The 22109-nt window shown below is 35.3% G+C and overlaps 1 non-coding gene across 1 annotated transcript; it reads right to left on the reverse strand.

The window, feature by feature from the left end:
* Positions 1 to 971: 971 nt before the first annotated feature.
* Positions 972 to 1044, reverse strand: TRNAK-UUU (transfer RNA lysine (anticodon UUU)). Its single transcript has one exon. It is a non-coding gene; the product is annotated as a tRNA-Lys (tRNA).
* Between the last annotated feature and the right edge of the window lie 21065 nt (positions 1045 to 22109).

Below are 22109 nucleotides of genomic sequence, written 5' to 3' on the forward strand. Positions count from 1 at the left end.
TTATTAACAAAAGAATTATCACACCTTCTCCATAGGCAAAGGTCAGGAGTTATAAGGTGTTAACAAGCAGAGTATGAGGAATGTACCAAGAATACCCTTTTTTAACTACTTAGAGCATTTGCTTTTTGAATCAGAAATTTCCACCACAAATATTCAAAATGGATTTCTTACACAGCTGTCACCCTGAAAGAGTTCCTACATGTCTGTCTTCCTTCTGGTTCCTCGGGAGCATTTTAGTATCATGGAAACTCAGAGATGAAAAAGACTTTTAAATTTCTACCCAACATAAGAATCTCTTTTACAATGTCCCCAAAAGACTAACCCTTCTTAAACATCCCAGTAATAGGAAGCTAGCTATCTGCTCTACGAAGCAATCCATTCCATCTGGGGACTGTTCTAATTGTTAGCAGAATTTTCTTCATATTAAACGTAGATTGCCCTCCCTTCCTTAACTCTTACAATGGGTCTTAGCCCAGTTTTCTGAAACTAAATAAAATAAGATTCCTCCTTAAATCACTTTAACTATTTGAAAACTGCTATCATCTCCCATTGGTTCTTACTGTGAAGGAAGACTTGAAGTTCTTACTGTGAAAGCTTGAGGAGCTAATTCAAACTCTCTGTTATCTCCCCCTGACCCTACTGAGATTCCAGGACATAACATGACCTATGGAAGGCGACAAACATCTATTTGCTTGAAAAAAGTTAATGAGCAGAACTTTCCCTTTTCAGAAATATTCCAGATAATAAATGAAAAAGGAATGACAGAATTAGAATATAACCATTTTTGCAAGCCCTAATGGATAAAACAAAAAACAAAAAGCAAAACTAGGTAATGTTTACCAATGGCTGCTAACATTTAAAAAAAGAGATAACTAGAAATGAAGTGGCTCCTGATGGAAGGAGAAATTAACACTGCTTATGAAGCATTCTTTTGTTTTTCTTTTTTGGCCTCGCAGCTTGTGGGATCTTAGTTCCCTGACCAGGGACTGAACCTGGGCCCTCAGCAGTAAAAGCACCGAGTCCTGACCACTGGACCACCAGGGAATTCCCCTATGAAGCATTCTTTCAAACACAATAAAAACAATCTGACCAATCCTCAATATTCAACTACTAATTCATAGGAAATTCAGAAGTCAAAGGAAAAAAACTGCACCACAAGAATTCAATCCACAAAATCCAAACTCGGGAAAAATCTACAGGACAAATGATCAATAAGTAACATGGATCATAAAAGAAAGACAAATGGAATTGAAAGATATATCAACCAATTACAATGTATGGACTTACTGAGCTCTTGTTTCAAAAAAACTATAAAATAAAATTTGTGAGACAACTAGGGAAATTTGTGCACTAACTGGATATTTGATGATGTTAAGAAATTACTGTTCATTTTTTAGGTATGTTAATGGTATTGTAGTCATGGGTTTTTGTTTTTGTATTTTTAAAAATTTTATTTATTTATTTATTTATTTTTGGCTGTGTTGAGTCTTCGTTTCTGTGCATGGGCTTTCTCTAGTTGTGGCGAGCGGGGGCCACTCTTCATTGCGGTGCGCGGGCCTCTCACTGTTACGGCGTCTCTTGTTGCGGAGCACAAGCTCTAGACACGCAGGCTCAGGTAGTTGTGGCTCACGGGCCTAGTTGCTCCGCGGCATGTGGGATCTTCCCAGACCAGGGCTCGAACCCCTGTCTCCTCCATTGGCAGGCATATTCTCAACCACTGCGCCACCAGGGAAGCCTTAGTCATGGGTTTTTAAGTTCTGTCTTTTAAAGATACATAGCAAAACATTTACAGATGAAATGACATGATATCTGAAATTCTGGGATTTTCCTCCAAATAATCCAGTTGGGAGGATAACAGATAAAACAAGGTTGTCCATAAATTGAAAACTATTGCATCTGGGTGATGGGAGTATATGGAAGTTCATTATACTAATCTCACTGTTTTTGTATCTGCTTCAAATTCTCCATGATAAGCAGCTTAGGGGGAAAAATACTTCCCTTGATTTGTCTACTACCAATCCCCATCCCATAAGTCTTATTTTCTCCAGCAGAATGCTTTTCAATTATTTAAGCCTTTTCTCCTGTAACATGGATTCTAGATTCTTCACCATTGTAGTTACCCTCCTCTAGGAAAATCAAAGTCCTCCTTGAACACAGTCTCCCAAATGTGGTCTGAACACTACTGAGGGACTACTACCTCCCTTAATCAAAATACTATTATTCTATTGAAAATCTAAGTTGCATTAGCTGGCTTGTCATTAATATCATATGGTCGACTCAGGTTAACTCTAGGTTAACTCTAGTTAGCCTTACAGTTAACTAGAACCATCAAGTTTTATTCACATGAGATGTAGTATATTCAGCTCCTCCATCTGTACAATTGATTTTCATCTTAACTGCTAAATTCCATCTTTAGTTTTAGCTCATCTTTCTGGCCTATGGAAGTAATAATGGTTGTATGAATTCCAAAAATAATAAATAAATAAAAGCTACTATTTATTGTTTTCTGGGTGATCATTTGGTCTTCATGAGTTAGCAGAAATAATTCACCCCAGGTCACATAGCTAGTAACTGTGGCAGAGTTGATTCAAGCCTTCGATCTTACCAAACCCATGTTTTTATGCTTTCTGCACTGGGGTGCCCTCTACCATACTAGCTATTCTTCTTAATGTCATCTGCATACTTTATAAGGATGTCTTCTGAGAAATCTTTAACCTTTGATAAAAATTGTTTATCAGACTATGACCAAGAACTGAGTGTGGGGTATCATTAGCAGAAACCACCTGGTACTGATTTAATAATCAATGTACTCAGTTAACGATTAGTTGAACAATTATAGAACTTATTTAACTTTATTCTCACCCAGCCCACATATCCCTCCCTATCTATTCTAAATGAGTAACATGCTAAAGATTGTCAAATGTTTTCAAAAACAAGACAGCTTCCTATCAAACTAGTAACACAACAAAAAATCAAATGAGGTTATTTTAGTATGACTTATTCCTAGAAGAAACCATCTGGTTCCTGGTGATGACCATTTTCTTTTCTTAGGGTGCATAAAACATTTATTTCACAATCTAGTCTAGAATCTTGCCAGGAAAACATAAGTAGATTGTATTGTATTGTCAAGAATCCATTTTGTTCTCCCTCTTAAATCACCACAGATGCCTATCTCCTGGCCCTTAAAAGTCTCAAAGATGACTGAAATGATTCTAAAATCACATTTTCAGATTATTTCAACAGCTTAAAATGGAATTTTTCTGGCCCTCGAAACTTGCCCTCACTGAGAGTTTGCAGCCTGGTTGATTTAAAACTACATGTGATCTTTATTCATAAGGCATAATTATTGAAAAGGCAATTCATGATATGGGGCTTAGAAATGGCAGAAAGGAGTCAGTGTGGACCGGAGTACAGAGGAAGAACATCATAGGGAAATGAGATTGAGAAGAATGTTGAGAAATGTGCAGAAGATGTAAAATGAGAATTGATTAATTTCATTTTTTTATTGCTGCCTGTGCCAGTCCTTTTAATTCTTGCTCCAAATACAGATCTTTAAGTATTTTATTGTCCTTAGCTTCTTAGAATTTTTCAAATAACAATTTTTGGCTTTATCTTTTATTATTCTACCTTTCCCCCTGGGCAAACAGTGCCCAGGGCCCCTTCTAGAGATAGAATTCTAGAAGTCAGGTGTCGGTAAAGAAGTTTACCAGTCCAGCATGCAATGGTGAAGTATACCTTCTGGGACAAAACCAGGTCAGGAAGTAAGAGCCAGGCCAAAGTGGAAAAGGCAAAAGAGTAGGACAAAAGCAAGAAATGATCCAAAATGAAGGGTGTGTAACCAGTGGCAGGCATGACATAGTAAGCAAGTTTGAGTGACACAGACCAGGGAGAGTTCTTAAGAGAACAGTCAAGACAAAAGGAAGACAGCCTATTATATAAGCAAGAAAGGGCCTTAGAGTCCTCTTCAAACTGATTTGAACAGTCCTTACACTATTCTTCTGGGTATAAATGATGTTTGTAACATTTAGTGTCTTAAAATATTTACTTTTTTAAAAATTGAAGTATAGTTGATTTACAATGTTGTGTTAGTTTCAGGTGTAGAGCACAGTGATTCTGTTTTATATATATATATATAAATTATATATATATATATTCTTTTTCAGCTTCTTTTCCCTTATAGGTTATTACAAGATATTAAGTATATTCCCTGTGCTATACAGTAGATCCTTGTTGATCATCTACTTTATGTATAGTAGTGTGCACATGTTAATCCCAAACTCCTAATTCATCCTTCCCCCCACCTTTCCCCTTTGGTAACCATGAGTTTTTTTTCTGTCTGTGGGTCTATTCCTGTTTTATAAATAAATTCATCTGTATCTTTTTTTAAAGATTCCACATATAAGCAATATCATATGGTATTTGTCCTTCTCTGTCTGGCTTACTTCACTTAGTATGATAAGCTCTAGGTCCGTCCATGTTGCTGCAAATGGATAGTATTTACTTTTAACCCGAAGGAATGGTAATTTAGAAAACCTACTCTCAAGAATAAATATTATGGATTTGCTTGAGTAATGTACTCTGTTGCTCAAAATAGTAAAATGACACCTGTAGCTCAGTCAATCAGCATACATTTCCTTTCACCTACAATGTGCAAGAAATAGCAACGCACCTTTGATAAGAAACAATATGACAGATACGATAAGATGTTTAAGACACAAATCTGAGAAGCAGGGACTTTATAACATCAGGCAGATAAGATATGAATAATGAAATATTTGAATAAATGATATGAGGCTGTATATAAGGGTAAAATGACTGACATGAACAGTATGTTACAAGTGTTCAGACATGGGAGAAAATTCTGAGTTGGAGTAATCAGATGAGGTTCACAAACCCAGGTCCTGAAGAATCTAATAGGAAGAAACAAATTAGAAAGAGCATTTCTCGAAACTCCTTACAGGCAATGTGAACACAAATGTCTCCTTCTAAAACGTGCTTGACTAACCAGATTGAATTCTACACAACCCCTTCTTCATTTTGTACTCCAAAAATTGCTGTTTCCTTTATGCCCCACAGCCAATATTGGGAGATGTTGAATGAGTAACTTCAAAGAAACAGAAAGCCTTCGAGAACATTTTGTAAATGAAGAAAAAAACATGGTCACCCCGAGGCTCCACGGTGGTAATCACTACTAAATACAAAATTTCCATCTGTCCTTTGGGTATCACTTTCAACCTACAAGAAGGCAAACTTCAAAAGCTAAGGTTATAATAAAGCCCTTTTGTAGTGGACCACAAAAAAACAAAAGGGCTGTTCAACAGCTTAACATTTGCTTTTGTTTGCAACTCAAAGAACAGCTGCTTTCTGACTTGTTAATAAATTTCAGTGGGTGTCCTCTGCCTTTTACAGTCCATCAGCGTTTCTGGGAAAACATTGGAGTAAATCATGTAGTCAAGAGCCTGGAGTTGTGTATGCTTTGGCATTCATTTCCTACATTACAGTTAATGGGGACAACAGATGCCAAAAAGAGCCATGCAATTAGTTTACTTCATTTCAGAGACTCTTCCATCAGTGGAATGTAGTAGAATTTTACCTTAGTAAAGGTGGAGGCAACTTCTAGGTTTAGCCACTGTCATATTTAAGAATGAATAGGCAATAGTTTAGGAACAAGAAGTGATATATTATGATTTACCACTCTTCTTTATTGACTTTTAAATCAATAATCCAGTGGTCTGTCTTACCACAGAGAGCTGTAGGACACATTTTTAAGCCCAAAAGCAAGTTGAAACAGGTCATAAAACTTGAGAATCCATGAAAATCCCCTAGGGATCAATGTTAACCACTCGGATTTCTTCTTAAACAACCAGAATCTCTTTGAGTTCCAATGACAAGATTTTAAAAAGTGTGAATTCCCAGCTTTTGCGCATGAAATATTATCATTAAAATTCCTTAAAGCAACATTAAGTAAGTAAGTGCATTTTGTGTTAAGATACCTGATTGAACAGAAGCCTGGAAAAATCTCAGCTACATCAAAGGATAAAAGAGAATCAAATCTGCTGTCTCTAGTTTTTTATTCATTCATTTGTTCATTCATTCATTCAAAGGCACTTATTGAACCATGATGTGAATTTTCTGAGATGAAAAGACATGTTTCTTCCCCTCAAGAAACATACAATCTAGTCAGAGAGGCAGAATATGAACAATTGTGATAAAAACAAAAAAGAAAGAAATGCTAAAAGAGAAGTGCAGGTAAAGGATTTTCTAAGTGCAGAGAAAAAACAAAACATAAAATAAAATAAATATTATGAGTACTTACCTTGGACTAGGCCTGTGCTTGGTACTATTATTATACATATTAATTTAAATGTTCCACACAACAACTTGGTGATCTAGGTATTATTTCCCATGTTTTATATGTGAGAAATCTGAGGCTCATACAGGATGGATAACCTCCTCAAGGTCATGCAACTAATAAGTGGCCGAGCCACAATGTAAACCCAGCAATGCTTCACTCCAAAGCTTGCACTTAGTAGACTAAACGTCCAGGTGAGGAAGCATTCTCAATGGCTGCTGAAATGCACCCTGAAAAAAAGCACTGCTTACACATCTGAAAGAGTATAAACACGTCTGCATTATTCAGGATGGTAGTGTAATAAAAGCAACCTGATTACATACAGTAAGAGGGTGATGGCAACGCAAGTTGCATTAGGAAAGTAGCAAGGAGCTCAAAAGGGGGTAATTTGGATCCTATTTTGATCTTATATGCACCAAATATTTGAGTACCTAACAAGTTCAATTTTGAACATTTGAAATTGAGATGCTTGAGAGACATCCAAATGGACATGAAGAGAAGCCAGCTGGATTTGTGGGTCTGTAGATCATCTGAAATAGTTCAATTAGAAATATTATTTGGGGAGTGTACAGAATTGAAGCCAAAGGTATGGATAAGACTGCCTCCAGAGAAAATAGAGAATAAAATAAGTGGGCCTGGAAATGACGTTTAAGGACTGCCACACTTCATTACTTTGGGCAACGCTGTAAAACCATCTGTTTTGAAACTGTGGTGATGCTGTAGAAAGGGGAGCAGAGAGGAGTTCATGAAGATTTTGATCAGACAGCAGTGCTGAGATTTGAAGTATGAGTATTATTTCCCGAGCTTGTGAAGGTAGGGATGGGCAATTCACTCTTGAGGAAAGATCATGAGCAAAGGCACAGAAGCATAAAATGAAATGGTATATTTGGAGAGTAACAAGCAAAACTTTTATGGCAGCAGTATAAGAACCAGGGGGAAAAAGGCCACAAAGATAACCTGAGACCAATTTTGGGAAAATTAATCTATACCCAGTGGGGATTTGTTGAAGTTTGTAAGAAATAGCCATATTTATATTTCAGAAAAAGAATTCTGATATCATTAAGAGGGATTGACAGAAAATAAGAGTGTGGTTTTTATTCCTGTGTGATGGGATAATATGTCAAGATATTAAATTAATTTTCCTGTATTTTCTTTATTTTGAATTTCCTTTCTTCCAAATTCACGCAGTGCCTTTCACTGCCTTGAGGAACAGTAAAAGATTCAAATCATGGCTTTTGAATTTTATAAATTTATTTGAATTACAGAAATCTGGGATATTGAGCTTCCAAAGCCTCAACCTTGAAGAACTTGAAACTTCAAATTTATGCCACAAACAATAGATCTGGAGTAAGAGGCCATTTTCCCAGCCCAAATTAAAGATTCCACAGTCTGGAGAAGAAAGTCAGAAACAAAGCAAGAGAGTGGATGCTCATGGGTCTTTGAAAAATGGCCCTGAACAGCAATACTTCCCACTAGCTGAGATTTGATAGTTTAAGGGTATGAAACCACCGAAGAGTATGGAGAACAGGAGAGCAGAAATGTTCTGTGTTTCCCTTTCTGGAATTTCTTCCCATGTCCACTAACTCCAGCAGGAAATAGGAGCAGAAAATAGAGGTGGCTACATTCAGAGTCTAGAAACATAAAGTTTCCAGGAGATTCAGAGTTCCCCATTGTTCTGCAAGATATGAAAAGGGCCACGTGCTGTCCACGTTCTCAAGAAAAACAGGAAAGTAACTAGACTAATGAATCCTTATGATAGAAATTAAAAGGACAATCAGTGATCTTCATGGACCAAGGCCAGGGTTTAGACAGGGATGGAGGCATATCAACATGGATAGATGACAGTAGGATGACAGAAAAACAGATGTTCCATCCCCCCCCATTCCCCCCAAAAAAACAAAGAAAATTAAGGCAAGAGATAGGGACTCTGAGATGACTGAGGAAAACTTGAATTGTTGAGCTTATTTCTATAACCCAGTTTACTGGGACCAGAGACAAGAATTTTAAGTTCAGATGTAGAAAAAAAAATAAAATTAACTACTCAATCTGAGAATTTATATCCACTACATCTTTGTCTTGAATATCCAACCAGGGTCAGGTATATTAAACACACTCAAAACTTGTTTGTAACTTATACAAGACATGTATTTTACAAATATAGCAAAGCAAGAAAAAGAAAAAATAAAGGAACCATAATTTCCTTATTCACATATAATCACTATCAACCTTGTGGTATATATCATTCCAGTCCACTATTTTCCATAAAACAGATACTGTACAAAATATTTTGCATTAAACATTATATTGTCAATATCTTCCTATGACATAAAACACCACTTGAGTGATCAATAATATTTTACCACATGAATATAGACTAATTTTTTTACCATTTCCTTACTGATGAACACGTACATTGATTCTTTTGTTTTTGTAACTATAAATAATTTTGCATTTAATATCCTTATACATAAAACTTTGTGGCCATTATGACCAGCATCTTTGGATAATTTTTACAAGTAGAAAGTCAAAGGGTACTTCTGGTTCAAGGTTGAAGAAATGTTGAAATGTCCTTCTCTCAAACAAAGGAAGATATCAGAAATAGTATTCACAAGTATGTCACTGCACTCAAATAAGGGAACTCTCTGAAGACCAGAAATGAAAATACTGAGGTTCATGAAATATTTCTGAGACATTTGGAAATGCTGATTTCCTCCAGAGTTTACCAAGAAAATATAAATTTCAGTATAAATTTAAAATACGTAAGTTTAGCAAAAAATAATAAAAACAGAATATGTACCATCAAAAAGAGTAGGGAAAAAAATTAACAAAGAAAACTGTTTATTCTAAGAATGTAAAGAAGAAAATAATAGCAAAGAGAAAACACACAAAGAAAATCATTGCAAATAGAGAACACACACCACAAAAAATCTGATGGCTGAAATATATCCAAATTTTTATTAATCATAATAAATGTTAAGTAACTAAACTCGTGTTTGTATTTTTATACATAAACAATATGGTATTCATAAGGCCCACACCTAAAACAAAGTGATATAGATATATGTTGAACATAAAGGATAACAAATGGTATTCCAGACAAATATTAATAGAAATAAAGCTGATAGTGTAATAATAACATCAGACAAAATAGAATTCAAAGCAGACACATTAAAAGGTAAAATGAGGGTCATCTCATATTCATTAAAGGGTCAATTCACTAAGAAGATGAAACAGTCACCAACTATGGTTCCTTCAAGAAACAGAGAACTTTTTCATATAAAATCCCACAGTTTATAAAGAAGGTAGAAAGCTTCTAAACTCATTTTATGAGACTAGCATATTTCCTTCCTATTAGGCAGGTACCCCAGGAAAAGATAGTGTTTTTCCTCTGGATGTTACTATGTCGAATAAATGCAACTCTCAAAGGAGGATGAAACTCAGAGCAGGGTTTCTCAGCTTCAGTAATATTGACATTTTTGGCTGGATAATTCTTTCCTGTGGGGGACTGGCTTATGCATTGTAGGATGTTTAATAGCATCCCTGGCCTCTATCCACTAGAAACCAGTAGCATTGCCTTGCCTCTACCCAGCTGTGACAACCAAAAATGTCTCCAGACATTGCCAAATGTTCTCTGGGAGGCAAAATCACTCCCAGTTGAAAACCACTTAACTCATCTCAGAGAAAAGGAGCTGAAAAGCTAGATTAACTCAAAGCTTAACTCAACTTATAACTAAATTTCGAGTTATATGAGTCAATATAACTATTTAAACCATTTTAAGACTAATTTTCAGTTATTTGCAGCCAAAAGCATCAAAAAAGTTATACTCTGTCCCTACACCAAGTTCTCTCCAATTTTGTCCAAAATTATTTATCTCTTACAGTTAATTTTTCCCATTGAACTTTAGACTATGTCGGGCAAAAAAAAAAAAAAAAAAATTCCAGTCGGAACTTCTTTAAAACTATGATGTGTTTGTACAGAATTTCCATCATTACAACATATAGGTTTTCCATCAAAGATCATGGTTTTTCATTCGATTTTCATGTGACCCGTTCTACTCCTAAATACAATTGTATAATTTTGCCATATTGATCCTGCACATTTCCTGTTAAGTTTACTTAGGTATTTTTGTTTTGTTGCTATTAATGAATGGCATTATTTCCCTAATGTGATTTCTGATTGATAATATAATTTCTGACTGATACTGAAATTAGGAGAATTTAATTGTCTGTTCCAAGGGTCAGGAAACTAAATCCTTCAAGACAAATCTTATGGGGGTGTGTTCTTGTAAATAAAGCTTTATTAGTACACATCCAGGTTCATTCATTTACTTATTGTCTGTGGCTTCTTTCACACTGCAACAGCAGGATTGAGTAGTCACAATGGAGACCATATGGTCCCAAAAGCCTAAAAGATTTACTATCTGGTCCTTTACAGAAAAAGTTTACTGGCTTCTGGTCTACTTCCATGAACTCTTATTAGTTTCAATCATTTTTTCAATTAAGTCTCTGAAGTTATCTAGATTACCAACCATCAGATAAGCATACTTTTATCTCCTCTTTTCCAAAGTTTACTCCTCTTATCTTGGGGATTGCTTGGTTGCTTGGCTGTTATTAACGAACTGCCTAAAACTTTCTCTGATATTAAAAATGTCTTTAAAGTTTGATTATTGAGTATAATCTGACTTTGGATTTGAATAGTTTTTCTTTATTAAGAAAATATCTTATATCTCTCTTGCTCTCACCCTTTTAATCATGAATGAATGCTGAATTACATTAACTTTCTTTTGATGATCTATTAATCTGGGCTACTTCATACTAGATAATCAACCATCTTTGCATTCCTGGGATAAATTATACTTATTAATGATATGTCATCTTTCCAGTTTATTCCTACATTTTCTCAGGAGCATTGCATATAGGACTATTTGCATCAATATTTAGAAGTATAATCAATCTTTTTACTTTTAGTGCTATTCTTGTCAGGTTTTATCAGAATTATACTATATTAATGATATAAATAAGGAAGTTATCCTTTTCATTCTAGGCTCTGGAATAGTTCCTATAGAAAATAAATTATTTGTAACTGAAATATTGAAGAATATTCCAGTACAAAACTATCTGGGTAAGCAGAGAGTTTTTAGAGCTAATTCTTCAACAACTCTTTTACTTTCTTCCACAGCTACTGATCTCTTCTTTTTTTACATCTTGAAAAGCCATTTGAGTTTTTTGAAAAGTCAATACCTTGAGTTTTTCAAATCTATGAGAATTGTATGTAGAAATCTTTTATTTTTAAAAGCCTCTCTGTGTCTATTGCTCTATATAATTTTGTATTCTTAATCTTATATATTATTTTTCTTTTGATTTTTTTCTTTCCTTCATCTTTCACTTTTCCTAATTACATTTTCCAGGAAGGTATCTTCTTCCCATTGCAATTATTTGCCCTTGAATTTGTTTTATTAATTCTATGTATTCAATTTTCTGCTTTATAAATTTCCCTTTTCATTTGGCATCAGAGGGTCATTACTGAACCTTAAAAGCAGTTTCTCACTTTCAGCAATCACATGATTTCCCTCTTCCCTCTAAATTCTAACCCAAACACAAATATTTACAGGCAGATAAAAGTCCTTAAAACTTTGCTTCTATATTTTAGAAATAACATAATGGAAAATAGACTAACATTTTCATAAGAAGAAGCAAAGAGAGAGTTATAGTAAAGTTTTCCAAAATTAAGAGATACTATTACATTTTACAAAGCACACAAACAGACCCACTAATAGCAAATGCAACAATTAACTAGATTTAAAGTGTACAATCTCTCAAACAAAGAACTGTATGAAATAAAAGTGTACTTTTATTTATAAATTTGCAATGGTATTTTTTTCTTTATGTTGAAAGAACAAAATGCTGGAAAGTGTATAAACAGGCACTTTTCTGGCAATAGTGTAACTTTATATACCATTTCAGGAAATAATTCATAAGTATGAAGAAAAAGCTTTAGGGGCTTCCCTGGTGGCGCAGTGGTTAAGAGTCCGCCTGCCGATGCAGGGGACGCGGGTTCGTGCCCCGGTCTGGGAAGATCCCACATGCTGCGGAGTGGCTGGGCCCGTGAGCCATGGCTGCTGAGCCTGCGCGTCCGGAGCCTGTGGTCCGCAACGGTAGAGGCCACAACAGTGAGAGGCCCAGGTACCGCAAAAAAAAAAAAAAAAGAAAGAAAAAAGGAAAAGCTTTAAAGGGGTTATAATGGGCAAAATTACTTCTTGAATTCTATCTTAAGGAAAAAGTTCATAATGGTATTATGTATGATTACAAAATTTCAGATATAACCTAAAACTTTCAAAATAGAAAAATGTTTAATTAAATTATGACTGAGTCACTTGATAAAACTTGTATGATTTTAAATGTTTACAAGTGTGTGATAACATGAAAACTATTTATGCATCACTGTTAAGTAAAAACGCAGAATTTAAAGACTGTGTAAACAATATATTGCATTGGCCAAAAAGTGTCTTCAGTTTTTAAGTAAAAATAAAAGACACATTTTTCATTTTCACCAAGAACTTTATTGAACAAAGTATACACCCTTTTGTTCCACTACCTTCTGCCATTTTTCAGGCAACTTCATAATTCCATCTTCCCAAAACTTTTTATCTTTTTGAGCAAAGAGCTGTTCCAGGTGCCTTTTACAGTCTTCCAAGGAATTGAAATTTTTTCCATTAAGAGAATTTTGTAAAGATTGAAATAAATGGAAATCTGAAGGTGCAATGTCTGGTGACTGTGGCAGATGAATCAGAACTTCCCAGCCATGCTGTAACAGTTTTTGCCTGGTCATCAAAGAAACATGAGGACTTGCGTTATCCTGATGGAAGATTATGCATTTTCTGTTGACTAATTCTGGATGCTTTTCATGAGTGCTGCTTTCAACTGGTCCAACTGGGAGCAGTACTTGTTGGAATTAACCGTTTTGTTTTCTGGAAGGAGCTCATACTAGAGGACTCCCTTCCAATCCCAGCATACACACAACATCACCTTCTTTGGATGAAGACCGGCCTTTGGTGTGGTTGGTGGTGGTTCATCTCGCTTGCCTTATGTATCTTCCATTCCACATTATTGTACAGTATCCACTTTTCATCACCCATCACAATATGTTTTAAAAACGGTATGTTTTCATTACGTTTAAGTAGAGAATTCCATGCAGAAATATGGTCAAGAAGGTTTTTTTGCTTAACTTCTGTGGAACCCAAACATAAAAGCCATTCATACAACCAAGCTGGTGCAAATGATTTTCATCACTTGATTTGGATATTTTGAGTATGTCTGCTATCTCCCATGTGGTATAATGTTGATTGTTCTCAATTATTGTTTCAATTTGATCGCTATCAACTTCAACTGGTCTACCTAACCTTGGAGAATCGTCGCTTGCCTTATGTATCTTCCATTCCACATTATTGTACAGTATCCACTTTTCATCACCCATCACAATATGTTTTAAAAACGGTATGTTTTCATTACGTTTAAGTAGAGAATTCCATGCAGAAATATGGTCAAGAAGGTTTTTTTGCTTAACTTCTGTGGAACCCAAACATAAAAGCCATTCATACAACCAAGCTGGTGCAAATGATTTTCATCACTTGATTTGGATATTTTGAGTATGTCTGCTATCTCCCATGTGGTATAATGTTGATTGTTCTCAATTATTGTTTCAATTTGATCGCTATCAACTTCAACTGGTCTACCTAACCTTGGAGAATCGTCCATCGTCCATGGAGAAATCTCTAGCACGAAACTTCGCAAACCACTTTTGACACGTTCAATCATTCACAGCACCTTCTCCACACACTGCACAAATCTTTTTGTGTGTTTCAGTTGCATTTTTACCTTTCTTGAAATAATAAAGCATAATATGCTGAGAATCTTGCTTTTTTCTTCCATCTTCACGATTAAAATGGCTACACGAAAATTCAAAATTCACCAATTTTGATAAGCCTTTTTTTAATGCATGCTGAATGACAGCTGTCACATATTATCTAACAAAATTGTTTCAAATGACGCTAAAGACAACTAAGTGCTACTAGAGCCCTCTTATGGGAAAAAAACGAACATTTTGGACAATCCAATATTTACAATAATGTTTCTTTTTCTGTTTTATGCACAGAGACTATCTATCTATCTATCTGGAAAGATACAGAGAGAGAGAGAGATTACATACTAATACACCAAAATATTAACTTTTATGTTAAGGTTATGAGATTACAATTTATGTTATTTCGTATTTTAGTGCTATACTTTTCCATATTTTTTACTGAGATATAATTCACATAGCACAAAATTCACCATCTTAAAGTGTACACTTCTGGGCGATTTTAGTATATTCACTATGCTGTGCAACCATCAACACTAATTGCAGATTTTCATCAATAGTGAAAGAATCCCTGTAACTATCAGCAGTTAGTCCCAATCCTCCTCTCTCCCTTTCCACTAATCAACTTTCAATCTATATGCAGATTTAAATGGATTAATATGGACATTTCATATAAATAGAATATATGGCCTTTTGTGCCAGCCTGCTTTCATTTAGCATAATGTTTTTAAGGTTATGCTACATCCATGCTGTAGCATATATCAGTACTTTTAATCATTTTCATAGTTAGAATAATATTCCATTGTATGGATACCACATTTGCTTTATCTATTCATCAGCTAATGGACATTTGGGTTAATCCCACTTTTTTGCTATAACTAATACTGCTGATATGAGCATTTGTGTACAAGGTTTTTTGTGAACAGAATGTTCTCAGTTCTCTAAGAGTAGAACTGTTTGAGGAACCACCAAGTTGTTTTCCACAATATACTCACCATTTTGCATTCCCAGCAAAAATGTATGAGGGCTCTGATTTCTGCACATCCTCACTAACACTTGTTATTATCAGCTTTTTCTCATCATAGCCATCCTAGTGGTAAGTAGGGGTTTCTCATTGTGGTTTTGATTTGCAATTCCCTAAAGTCTAATGATGTTGAGCATCTTGTGCTTATGGGATATTTGTATAGCTTCTTTGAAGAAATGTCTCTTCAAATCCTGTGTCAGTTTTTAAATTGGGCTCTTTTGTGGTTTCTTTTTTTCTTATTGTTGAGTTAGGGTTAGGGTTAACCCTAGTTCTTTATATATTCTATATACTAGACCTTTATCTGCTATTTGATTTGCAAATATTTTCTTCCACTGTGTAGATTATCTTCTCACTATCTTGATAGTGTCCTTTGACAAACAAAAGTTCTTAATTTTGAAAAAGTCCAATTTATCTTCTTTTCCTGTGGTTGTTTGTGCTTTTGGTGTCATATCTAAGAAACCTTTGCCTGATCTGAGGTCCCCTATGTTTCCTTGTAAGAGTTTTATAGTTTTAGCTCTTACATTTAGATTATTGATCCATTTTGAGTTAATTTTTGTATATGGTGTGAAGAAAGGATCCAAATTCATTTTTTTTTGCATGTGAATATTCACGTGAAATAGCACTACTTATTAAAAAGAATATTCTTTCTACATTGAATAATTTTGGCACCCATGTTAAAATCAACCTGCCATAGATAAAATCAACTGGCCATAGACAAATTTTATTCTGGATTGTCAATTCTATTCCACTTATCTATATATCTATTTTAATGTCTCTGTCTTGATTACTGTAGCTTCATAGTAACTTTGGGGCTTGGAAAGTGTGAGTCTCTCAACTTCGTTCTTCTTTTTAAAGGTTGTTTTGGCTATTGTGTGTCCCTTGCAATTCAATACAAATTTTAGTATTAGCTTGTCCATTTCTGAAAAGAAAAGGCAGCTGGAATTTTTATAATAATTTTATCAAACCTGTAGACCAATTTGGGGGATATTGCCATCATGACAATATTAAGTTTTCCAATCCATGAACATAAGATGTCTTTCCATTTATTTAAATATTCTCTAATTTATCTTAACAATGTTTTTAATTTTCACAGTATGTCTTGTAGCTCCTCAGTTAAATTTATTCCTAAGTATTTTGTTTATGATACTGCAGATGGAATTATTTCTTAATTTCATTTTCACATTGTTCATTGCTAGTGAATTAAAACTCAATTGATTTTTGTATATAGTAAGTCCCCGACCTACAAACCTTCTACTTGCAAACTTTCAAAGATGTGAACGTGCACTTGTTCCAGCAAGGAACCAGAACCTGTGCCATCAACGTCATGCATGAGTGAAATTGCAGCTTGCCCTCTGTTTCCTATTGCTGATGATCCTTCAGCTTTACCATCTCCCACCTCCTCTCCCTCCTCCAGTCAGTAACTCTTCTTGTCTGTTCACTCAATGCCAGCCCCTGTATGCCACCTGTTATAATGTACTACTGTATTTTTCAAGGTACTGTACTGTAAGATTAAAAATGTTATATTTTTTGTATTTGTTTTTTATGTATTATTTGTGCAAAAAGTATTATAAACCTATTACAGTACAGTACTATATAGCTGATTCTGTTAGTTGGGTACCTAGGCTTACTTCATTGGACTTACGAACAAACTGGACCCACAAATGAATTCTCGGAACGGAACTCATTCATATGTTCAGGACTTACTATATTAGTCCTGTACTTTGTTGAACTTGTTTTTTAGCTCTAATAGTATTTTTGTAGATTCTTTAGGGTTTTCTACATATAAGATCTTCTCATCTGCAAATAGAGATGGCTTTACTTCTTCCTTTCTATATAAGTTTCCTAGGGCTGCTATAACAAAATATCATAGAGTGGGTCATATAAACAATAGAAACTTATTTTCTCACAGTTATGGAGACCAGAAGTCCAAGATTGAGATGTTGACAGATTTGGTTTCTCCTGAGGCCTCTTTCCGTGGCTTGTAGGGTGGCCACCTTCTCACTGTATCCTCACATGGTCTTTCCTCTGTTTGTGTATACCCCTAGTGTCTCTCCATGTGCCCAAATCTTCTCTTCTTTTAAGAATAACAATTTGGATTAGGGTCCTCCATAAGGAGCTCATTTTAAATTAGTCACCTATTTAAAGACCTTATCTCCAAATACAGTCACATTCTGAAGTACTTGGGATTAGTACTTCAACATATGAATTTGGGGGGTGGCACAACTCAGTCCATAACACATTCCATTATGGATGCCTTTTATTTATTTTTGTTGCCTAACTGCCCTTGTTAGAACCTCCAGTACAGTATTGAATAGAAAAGGCAAAACTGGGGCTTCCCTGGTGGCGCAGTGGTTGCGCGTCCGCCTGCCGATGCAGGGGAACCGGGTTCGTGCCCCAGTCTGGGAGGATCCCACATGCCACGGAGCGGCTGGGCCCGTGAGCCATGGTCGCTGAGCCTGCGCGTCCGGAGCCTGTGCTCCACAACGGGAGAGGCCACAACAGAGGAAAGCCCGCATACCACAAAAAAAAAAAAAAAAAAAAAGGAAAAGGCAAAACTGGACCTCTTGGTCCTTTCCTAAGTCTTAGGATAAAAGCTTTCAGTATTTCACTATTATGGTGTTATCTATGATTTTTCATAGGTGCCCTTTACCATGTTGAGAAAGTTCCCTTCTATTCTGAGAATGTTGAATATTTTTATCATGATTTGGTCAAATGTTTTTCTCTCTCACTGAGATGAACATGTGCCTTTTTTCCTTTAATCTGTCCGGAGCCTGTGCTCCACAACGGGGAGGGCCCAAACAGAGGAAAGCCCCCATACCAAAAAAAAAAAAAAAAAAAAAAAGAAAAGGCAAAACTGGACCTCTTGGTCCTTTCCTAAGTCTTAGGATAAAAGCTTTCAGTATTTCACTATTATGGTGTTATCTATGATTTTTCATAGGTGCCCTTTACCATGTTGAGAAAGTTCCCTTCTATTCTGAGAATGTTGAATATTTTTATCATGATTTGGTCAAATGTTTTTCTCTCTCACTGAGATGAACATGTGCCTTTTTTCCTTTAATCTACTAATATGGTTTATTAAATATATAGATTTTTCATATGTTAGACAACTAAGCATAATATTAGTTTTATATTTGCATATGTAGTTTCCTTTATCAGAGGTCTTTATTTCTTTTTATGGCTTTGAGTCACCATTTAGTGACTTTTCATTTCCAGCCTGAAGAACTCCTTTAGCATTTCTTATAGGGCAGGTCTACAAGCAATGGATTGCCTTAGCTTTTTTTTTTTTTTCCTAGAACTGCCTTAATTTCTCCTTCGTTTATAAAGGATTGTTTTTCTGCATGTAGAATTCTTGGTTGACAGTTATTTTTGCTTCAACATTTTGAACATGGCATCCCACTGCCCACTGGCCTCCATGGCTTCTGATAAGAAGTCAACCATTAATCTTATTGAGGATCCCTTGTTGGTGATGATTCATTTCTCTCTTGTTGTTTTAAAGTTTCTCTCTGTCTTTAGCTTGTAATAATTTGATTATAATATTTTTAGGTGTGCACCTCTTTGAGTTTATGCTACTTGGAGTTCATTGAGCTTGTTGAGTATATGGATTTTTTTCTTTCATCAAATTTGGGAAGTCTGCAGCTATTATTCCTTCAGATATGTTTACTACCCATTTATCTTTTCCTCTCTTCTTCTTAAATTCTCAGAATGCCTATGTTGGTATGCTCGATGGTTTCCCACAGGTCTCTGAACCTCTCTTGACTGTTCTTCATTTCTTTCTATTCCATACGCTGGATAATCTCAACAGATCTATCTTCAATTCACTGTTTCTTTCTTCTGCTTGCACAAATCTGTTTTGGAGCCCCTCTTGTGAAATTTTCATTTCAGTTGTTGTCCTTTCCAAGGCTAAAATTCCAATTTGATTCCTTTTCATGAATGCTATCTCTTTATTGATATTCTTTATTTGGTGAGAAATTGTTCCCATATTTTCCTTTGTTTCTTTAGACATGGTTTCCTTTAGCTTGCTGAACATATTTAAAACAGTTATTTTAAATCCATTGTCTACAAAGTCCATAGTCTTGGCTTCCTAAAGCACAGCTTCTATTGATTTATTTTATTCCTGTGTATGGTCCACATATTCTTCTTTCTTTGTATACCTCCAATTTTCTTGTTGAAAAGTATCTTCCAGTTGAAAACTGGATATTTTTAATATTTTAATGTGACAATTCTGGAAATCAGATTCTCCTACCCATTATTTGTTGTGTTTGCTGCTTGTAGTTATTGTTTGTGTAAATGACTTGCTGAACTAATTCTGTAAAGTCTGTCTTTTCCTGTGTGGTCCCTGAAGTCTCCTTTCCAATAGTTCTGTGGTCACCAAATGATTGGACAGAGATTTCCTTAAACATCAATAATGAAAAATCTTCCAGTCTTTGCCAGGAGGCTCTGTGTATGTTGGCCACACCTTCAACACTCAGGCAGGTAGTTTAATACTCTGCCTCAGCCTTTGTTTCCTGCTTCTACAAAGCTTCAAGATGAGCAGGATATGAGAGCTTCGGGCCTTGTGAGGTCTTTCCTCAGCATGTGGAGAGTCCCTACCATCTACGTGGAATTCTAGATTCCCAGGAATACATTGGACCTTTTCAAAGACATTAAAGATTTCTCATTCCCCAGCTTTTCCTCCCAAGCATTTTGATTAGCCTATTACTTTCCCCAACTCTAATTTATGCCTCTGACAAAAGTAACTAACACATTAGCCTGTAAATATTTTCAACAAATGCCCACTGGGAAGCAGTTTTAGCAGTAGGCTAATTCTGAATTAAGGGGAAATAAAGACAAACCCTTTGAGCCAATCTTCTAGGAAGTCACCAGACAGGTCAGAACAAATAATTACTTACAATTCATCTGAATGATAAGAATCAATTAATTACAATTTTTCTGAATGAAGTCTGTTCTACTCCCTCAATTACTGAAAATATGGGTTATTGTTTCCATAGACACTACTAAGCTTAGGAGCAGAAGATGGGACTAAGTTAAAATTCCAAAAAATTTATTGCTCTTACTTCAAATCTACCATTTTCCTTGAATGAGTATTCTCTAGGTTGCTGCAAACCTCTGGTTAATTTCCACAGTTCTGCAAAAGTTGATTCTGAAAAATTTTGCCCATTTTTTATGGCTTTTATGGAAGAGCAGAATTTAGTGCTCCTCACTCTGAAATTTTTGTCAACATTGCTCCATATTTTTTATATTTATGTAGCACTTACTTTTTTGTATTTTTAATTTACATATAATAGCCAAGTCAAATAACTTTTTCCCAGTTAAGTGTGTGCATAACATGAGGGGAAAGTGAGTTTTTTGAACAACTCCATAAAATATGAAGTTGTTCTTTTCAAATATTTTGTTACAATTAATGATGTTCTATATATCAGATAAATCCTTTAGAGTAAAATATGAAAGATAAACTTCTTCACTGTATTGTTCCAGGAAGTTCCCAATTATCACAATTATCTTTATATAAATAATTTAGGGAGCACTTGTCTAATTCAATATAAAATAGGTTAAAACAGATTTATTACATCTAAGACTTAAAATTATGAGGTCACCTCTGTGATAAAAAAAAAATTGCCATGAAAAAATAAATCTATGTCACAATATTAATGATGCAAAATATTTTAATGATGCAGAAGCAAGAAGAATTTCAGTCCTGCAGCATGTGGAACAAAAAACACATCCACAAAAAGATATAGAAGATGAAAAGGCAGAGGGCTATGTACCAGATGAAGAAACAAGATAAAACCGCAGAAAAACAACTAAATGAAGTGGAAATAGGTAAACTCCCAGAAAAAGAATTCAGAATAATGACAGTGAAGATGATCCAGGACCTCGGAAAAAGAATGGAGGCAAAGATCGAGAAGATGCAAGAAATGTTTAAAAAAGACGTAGAAGAATTAAAGAACAAACAAACAGAGATGAACAATACAAAAACTGAAATGAAAAATACACTAGAAGGAATCAATAGCAGAATAACTGAGGCAGAGGAACGGATAAGTGACCTGGAAGACAGAATGGTGGAATTCACTTCTGCAGAACAGAATAAAGAAAAAAGAATGAAGAAAAAACGAAGGCAGCCTAAGAGACCTCTGGGACAACATTAAACACAACACCATTCACATTATAGGGGTCCCAGAAGAAGAAGAGAGAGATAAAGGACCAGAGAAAATATTTAAAGAGATTATAGTCAAAAACTTCCCTAACATGGGAAAGGAAATAGCCACCCAAGTCCAGAAAGCGCAGCGAGTCCCATACAGGATAAACCCAAGGAGAAACATGCCGAGACACATAGTAATCAAACTGGCAAAAATTAAAAACAAAGAAAAATTATTGAAAGCAGCAAGGGAAAAATGACAACACACAAGGGAACTCCCATAAGGTTAGCAGCTGACTTCTCAGCAGAAACTCTACAAGCCAGAAGGGAGTGGCATGATATACTTAAAGTGATGAAAGGGAAGAACCTACAACCAAGATTACTCTACCCGGCAAAGAACTCATTCAGATTTGAGGGAGAAATCAAAAGCTTTACAGAGAAGCAAAAGCTAAGAGAATTAAGCACCACCAAACCAGCTCTACAACAAATGCTAAAGGAAATTCTCTAAGTGGGAAACACACGAGAAGTAAAGGAACTACAAAAACAAACCCAAAACAATTGAGAAAATAGTCATAGGAACATACATATCGAAAATTACCTTAAACGTGAAGGGATTAAATGCTCCAACCAAAAGACACAGGCTTGCTGAATGCATACAAAAACAAGACCCATATATATGCTGTCTACAAGAGACCCACTTCAGACCTAGGGACACATACAGATTGAAAGTGAGGGGATG

This window comes from Physeter macrocephalus, chromosome 21 (assembly GCF_002837175.3).
Source record: "Physeter macrocephalus isolate SW-GA chromosome 21, ASM283717v5, whole genome shotgun sequence".
NCBI lineage: Eukaryota > Metazoa > Chordata > Mammalia > Artiodactyla > Physeteridae > Physeter > Physeter macrocephalus.